Consider the following 6,000-nt stretch of genomic DNA (forward strand, 5'->3'; position numbering starts at 1 on the left):
CGCTCGTCGCGAAAGCATTTTCACTATGAGCACCAACGCTTTCATGCCCTTCCCACAAGTAATATCGAAAACACATATACATATTTTGTACGAGCTTGGCAAACGGTTTAAAGAGTTCGATATACTCTTCACACAGAAGGGAAGGCATGGGTTCTTGCTGCGAAGAAATTTCAATTTTCGTGAGCTGCTGCTCGTGCTCACATGCATACACACATATACACATTTGAGAGAGCATAGAGCATCGAGAGAGAGAGAGCAAGGGAAAGATTGAGCATAGAAGGATGTTTTGTTCAACATTTGACCATCTCGGTCGAGCGCGTGAAGCGAAATGATTGTGCTTTCGTATATTTTCGTTGCTCGAGCCTAAAAGTAATTCACCGAGCGAATTCAAAGCAGTCTGGGGCGCTAAAGTCCCAGAAAAAGCTTTCCACTAGTTGTCTAGTCTATGTGTTCTCTGGTTAGTGGTATCAGCTATAGCCATCTTGTAATATAAAGAATTAAATTATTACGTTTAATGATGTGGATTGATGGGAAACGTGTAATGCTTAGTAGTAAGTCATTAATTTTACAAAAATTAAGCCTTAGATAGTAAGGTTAAGGCACTGACCAGTCAGTCTCTGGTCAGTGGTTAAGGCCATTATATGCAAAAGTAAAAGTGGTTAAGAGATTGGGTGATCAATAAATGCCTAGAAAACGACTTAGACGATAAAAATGAGAAAAAACCTTTATATTTTCCGATTCGTGAATCTATGTAGAGCTTGTGATTAGCCGCCCAGCTCATTTTATTTAATCTACTAGTCTTAAACTGGGCGGCTAATAACAAATAACAGTGTCGCAATCGCTTAATTTTCATACAAATTCAAACGCGCGCCTCAAATTTTCTGAAATAATGACGTCACGCTGTTAAATCAGCTGTTCGCTTTGCATAACTCACTATCACTCAATCGTGGCGCGGGAGGATCAATTCTTGTTAATGGGATCTGGCATTAACATGACTAATAAGCGAGGAAAGAATAGGTCTATGGACGATTCATCGTCGGAGCGTGTCGAAGGTCTGTTGGCCGTTTACAAAAATGTTACAAACGATATAACTCGCATAAACAAATCATTGAAGGATTACACTAAACCAGTAGAGCTATTTGAAATTGAACGTCGACTTGAGATAGTGAACCGCTACATAGAAAAGGCCTTTAAAACACAACAATAGTTGGACGACATTAACGCAGATTTAGTGCCTCGGTCAACTTTAGAGGATTTGTGTGTGTCAACAAAGGCACTTCTAATGAAGCGAGGTAGTGATAGCCAACCTAAAAGTGAGAGTCCCGCTAACTCTACGATGATAAGCTCAGTGTCACACTCTAGGAATCTGCCGAATATAAAGTTGCCCAGCTTTAGCGGAGAATATTCGGAATATAAGAATTTCATCGGACTTTTTGAGAGTTTAGTTGACAACGACCCAGGGCTATCAAACATACAAAAGTTTAATCACTTGTTGTCATGCTTGAACAAAGAAGCATTAGGTACTGTCAAGGCATATCAGGTGACAGATGCTAATTACCCAAAAGCGTTAGCTGCTTTAAAAAATGTGTACGACAATCAAAGTCTCATATTTTTCAACAGCATTTCGAAACTATTTGATCTCCCACACATATCCGAACCATCAGCATCATCTCTGTGCATGCTGATAGACTCAGTCCGCGCCATTTACGAGTCTCTATTATCGCTAGGATCTGATAAGCAGATTTCGAATGCCATGCTCATCCATTTAGTAATGATGACAGCGGACGCTGGCACGCGCTCTAGGTGGGAAGAGAATCTTGACTACAATAAGATTCCATTGTGGCAAGATTGTGAAGCTGCCTTAAACATACGGTATCAGCATTTAAGTGCTGAAGAATCATCTGGCCCAGGTCGTAAGGTAGCTCAGGATAGTAAGAAAAGAATTGGAAAAACTTCACTGGCTGTCGCTCTGCCAAGTCAGCCACTTGGTCCTAAATGCGTATTTTGTAAAAAGAATGATCACTTCATTCACTCGAGCTCGTCATTCGCAGCAATACCCTGTCAAAAACGGCTTGCGTTCGCAAAGAGCTATCCGCTCTGTACAAATTGTTTGCGAACAGGACACTCGGTGGCTGCTTCCAAATCAGCACACGGTTGTGTGTGTTCTAAGCCGCACCATACCATACTGCATAGATACAGCTCTGAGGCGGCTCAAATTAGCTCAACAATTGTATCAGCAGTCCCTCGTATCACTTCGTCACAGATTTCATCTGTAAATCACGCACGGATAGCATCTGATCAAATTCTTTTGGCAACTGCAGTTGTGAAGATAAGAGATCAATCTGGATCTTATCACTTAGCTAGGGCGTTATTAGATTCCGGCTCGCAAGTGAATTTCATAACTGAGGAACTTGCGAAACAGTTGAAGTTAAAAAGGCAAAGGTTTGGGATTCAGCTGTTGGGCATTGCTAATTGTCAGTCATCTGTTCAGCACAGCGTTCAAACTTCGATAGCGTCCCGAACGGACGACATAGAAATACGAACAGACTTTGGTGTGTTACGTTACATATCCTCGTACCAACCAGAGAAGCTTACTGAAGAGATCAAGGTACCTGATAACGTACAATTAGCTGATCCTCAATTCCGCAAGCCCCAATGTATAGATCTGCTGCTCGGTGCTGATATCTTTTTTGATATATTGGCAGAACAAAGGGACCTGATAACAGCCCAACATTGCAATTGACTTCTTTTGGTTGGATTGTATCTGGTCGCTGCCGAACATTGAATGCAGCTACTAGTTCGTCGACTTTCATTAGCGTCGTAAACGACGACATAGGTATAGATCCAATAGTTCGCAAATTCTGAGAGTTGGAAGAAAAGCCAAAATCAATCAATTCGAATTTGTATACCCCAGAGCAACAACTGTGCGAGAAGTCATTTGTGGAGACTATTGGTCAAACTACCTCGGGCCAACTGACAATCAAATTCCGAGAGAGCCGCATTATTTCATCCCATCACCATCCAGCCGCAGTTGTGGGAGACTTTGTTAATATTTCGACTTCGTCCTTGGGTTGCTACAGCAGACATCGCTAATATGTACCGATAAATTGAACTTGACGAGTCCCACCGCAATTGTCAACTTATTCTGTGGAGGGAAACTCCCACTGATCCGCTACAAATTTTTCGTTTAAGTACAGTAACGTATGGGACAGCGACTGCTCCATTTTTAGCAATTCGATGTTTAAAACATCTAAACGACTTGCATGCTTCCACTCATCCAGCTGCTGCAAGATCGCTAGCCCAAGATTTCTATGTGGACGACTTGTTGACAGGAGCAGATAGCGTTGAAGAATTGTGCTTGTTGCATCGAGACTTGATAGCAATTCTTCAAACGTTTGGGGCTCCTCTCACAAAATGGTCGTCCAATTGTAAACAACTCGCAGCACAACCAGCTAGAAATGATATAGTCATTGGTCATCAAGAGGACCCAAAAACATTGGGATTAATTTGGAATTCGATGAATGACAGTTTTAGATATTCCATGAACTGTCCAGTAGAAGTTCAACAGACCAAAAGATCCGTTTTGTCATTTGTAGCAAGGTTATACGACCCCTTAGGTTTGTTAAGTCCGATCGTAACTCGTGCGAAGGTCCTTTTACAAGAAATATGGTTGCACAAACTTGGGTGGGATGACCAATTGCCTGTTCAAATGAGGCAAGAATTTGAGGCAGTAACTAGCTGTTTTTTCAAATCTAAACTCGTTGCATATACCTCGTTAGCGCCCTTGAAAACAAAATCTGTTCCGCGGCTGGAGTTGTGTGCTGCAGAATTGTTAGCTACCTTTTGGGATGCAGTAAAGAAAATACTTGATCGTCCTATTAATCAAGTCACATTTTGGTCAAACTCTGAGGTGGTGTTTCATTGGCTGCGTACGCATTCATCTAGCTTGAATACATTCGTTGCTAATTGCGTTTCAACCATCCAAGAGTTGACAACTAATGTCTCTTTGCGTCATGTACCAACGAAAGATAACCCAGCAGATATTGTATCTCGGGGATGTTCAGTTGAGGAGCTTAAGACATCATTGTGGTTTTGCGGACCAGGATTCTTAAAGCTTTCTGTCACGTTGTGGCCAGCCAACCAACAAATTACCTTATCAAAAGAGTTAGAGCTGCTAGAGAAGTGTAGAACGATGAGGTAACAAATCCCGTCATACAACTTATTGAATCAACTTCGCCATTCTCTAAGCTACTCCGCATCGTTGCATATATCAATTGAAAACAGGAGAGTCATTCTTCACTTGTTCCTACAGCTTCTGAGTTAAGCCTCGCATTCCTTGCATTCGTGTTGCAACCGTCATTGCAAAAACTGACCGTTTTTGCATCCACATCAGCATGGCAGGCATGTGTTGTGGTTGCTACGAGTAGGAGGTCGTTTATTGAAGGCACCATTAGCACATAATGCCAAATTCCCCTTATTGCTTTCAAAAAGGTGTCGTTTCGTGACGCTTTATTTGGAGTATTTGCATCGCTCTCATTGCCACGCCAATCCACTAGTACTAATGGGCCTGCTTCGGCAACAGGTTTGGCTGGTCAATGCTCGAGAGGCTTGCAGTGCAGTAGTCCGAAAATGTGTAATTTGTTTTCGCTACAAACCGAAACACTTATCCCAAATAATGGGCGATCTTCCCTCTGATCGCTTACATGGTAATAGGCCATTTGAGATCAGCGGACGTTTGTGGTCCAATACTAGTTTCGCTGGGAATTCGTGGCAAATCGCCAGTCAAAATGTATATTGCCATATTTGTTTGTTTCACTTCGAAGGCAGTGCATCTTGAATTAGTCACCGACTTAACCTCAAATTCATTTCTGATGGGTTTATCCAGGTTCGTTGGTCGACGTGGGCTTGTCCGGAAGCTGTATTGCGACAATGCCACCAATTTCGTGGGTGCTGCACGCACGCTGGACCTCAAGGCAACTATTTAATGCAACACAGCGGATATGGAAACGATGCGGAGCGGGGCATGGAGTTTGTTTTCATCCCTCCTGGAGCGCCGCATTTTGGCGGCCTTTGGGAAGCGGCGGTGAAATCCGCGAAGAGTTTGCTGCTGAAAGCGATGAGCAGCGCTCGATTACGGCAAGACGAGGTGGCCACCGTGCTGGTCAAGGTCGAGGCCGTACTTAACTCGCGGCCAATGGTCGCTCCCAGCAGCAATCCCAACGATGGCGAAGTGCTCACGCCAGGGCACTTCCTAATAGGGGGAACGCTCGCGCCGCTGCCAATCGTGTCCACAGGTGACAGAAACCATAGCCTGAGGAGATGGTAGAGTGCGCGTAATTGTCTTTGAGACAAAAATGACCACTGCCACTCGACTAAAACCCCATATTATTTAAGCCCTGCGGCCTTTAAACGCGGCCGATGTTGAGGCGTTTGGATATATGCCGTCTTTATTATATAGAATTAGTAAAAATGAAGAAATTGAATTATTAAAATAGGCTAAGAATGAAAATTAAACCACTCTAAAGTAGTTGTTGTTGTACGCGCTGGCACGGAAGTGTCGCTCACCAAACAATCGCTCCCCCGCTGCTCGCGCTTAGATGAGCTCTCTGCTGTGCAAGCTGCGCTTGCGTTGCTGTTAAAATTCAATAAAGTAGTACAAAATATTTTCAAAAATATATTATTTATTTATTTATTTATTTCATAAAGCTATTGACAAAAACGAGAGTCAAATTAAATTTAAAAAAGAAAAAGCCTAAACAAAGTACAGGATATAATATCAATAGTAACACCGACCCGATGGGGGTATTTTATTTGCCAGTCCGGCCAGCTATGCCCACGTCTCACAGCCAAATATGGTCAGTGAAACTAATGATGCTATAAAAAGAAGTGTTAGTAGGAAAACTTAGAAAAAATTATTAAATGTAAAATAATAAATATTTCTTAAAAATAAAAAATAAAAACAAATATATTAAAAAAAAAAAAAAAAGAAAGAAACAAATG

General features: G+C 42.2%; 1 pseudogene; it reads right to left on the reverse strand.

Moving 5' to 3' along the window:
- Positions 1–4,377: 4,377 nt before the first annotated feature.
- Positions 4,378–5,384, reverse strand: LOC149092021 (uncharacterized; annotated as a pseudogene).
- Positions 5,385–6,000: the final 616 nt, after the last annotated feature.

This window comes from Drosophila navojoa, chromosome 3, assembly GCF_054131105.1.
Source record: "Drosophila navojoa isolate 15081-1374.11 chromosome 3, UAZ_NAV_1.0, whole genome shotgun sequence".
Lineage (NCBI taxonomy): Eukaryota > Metazoa > Arthropoda > Insecta > Diptera > Drosophilidae > Drosophila > Drosophila navojoa.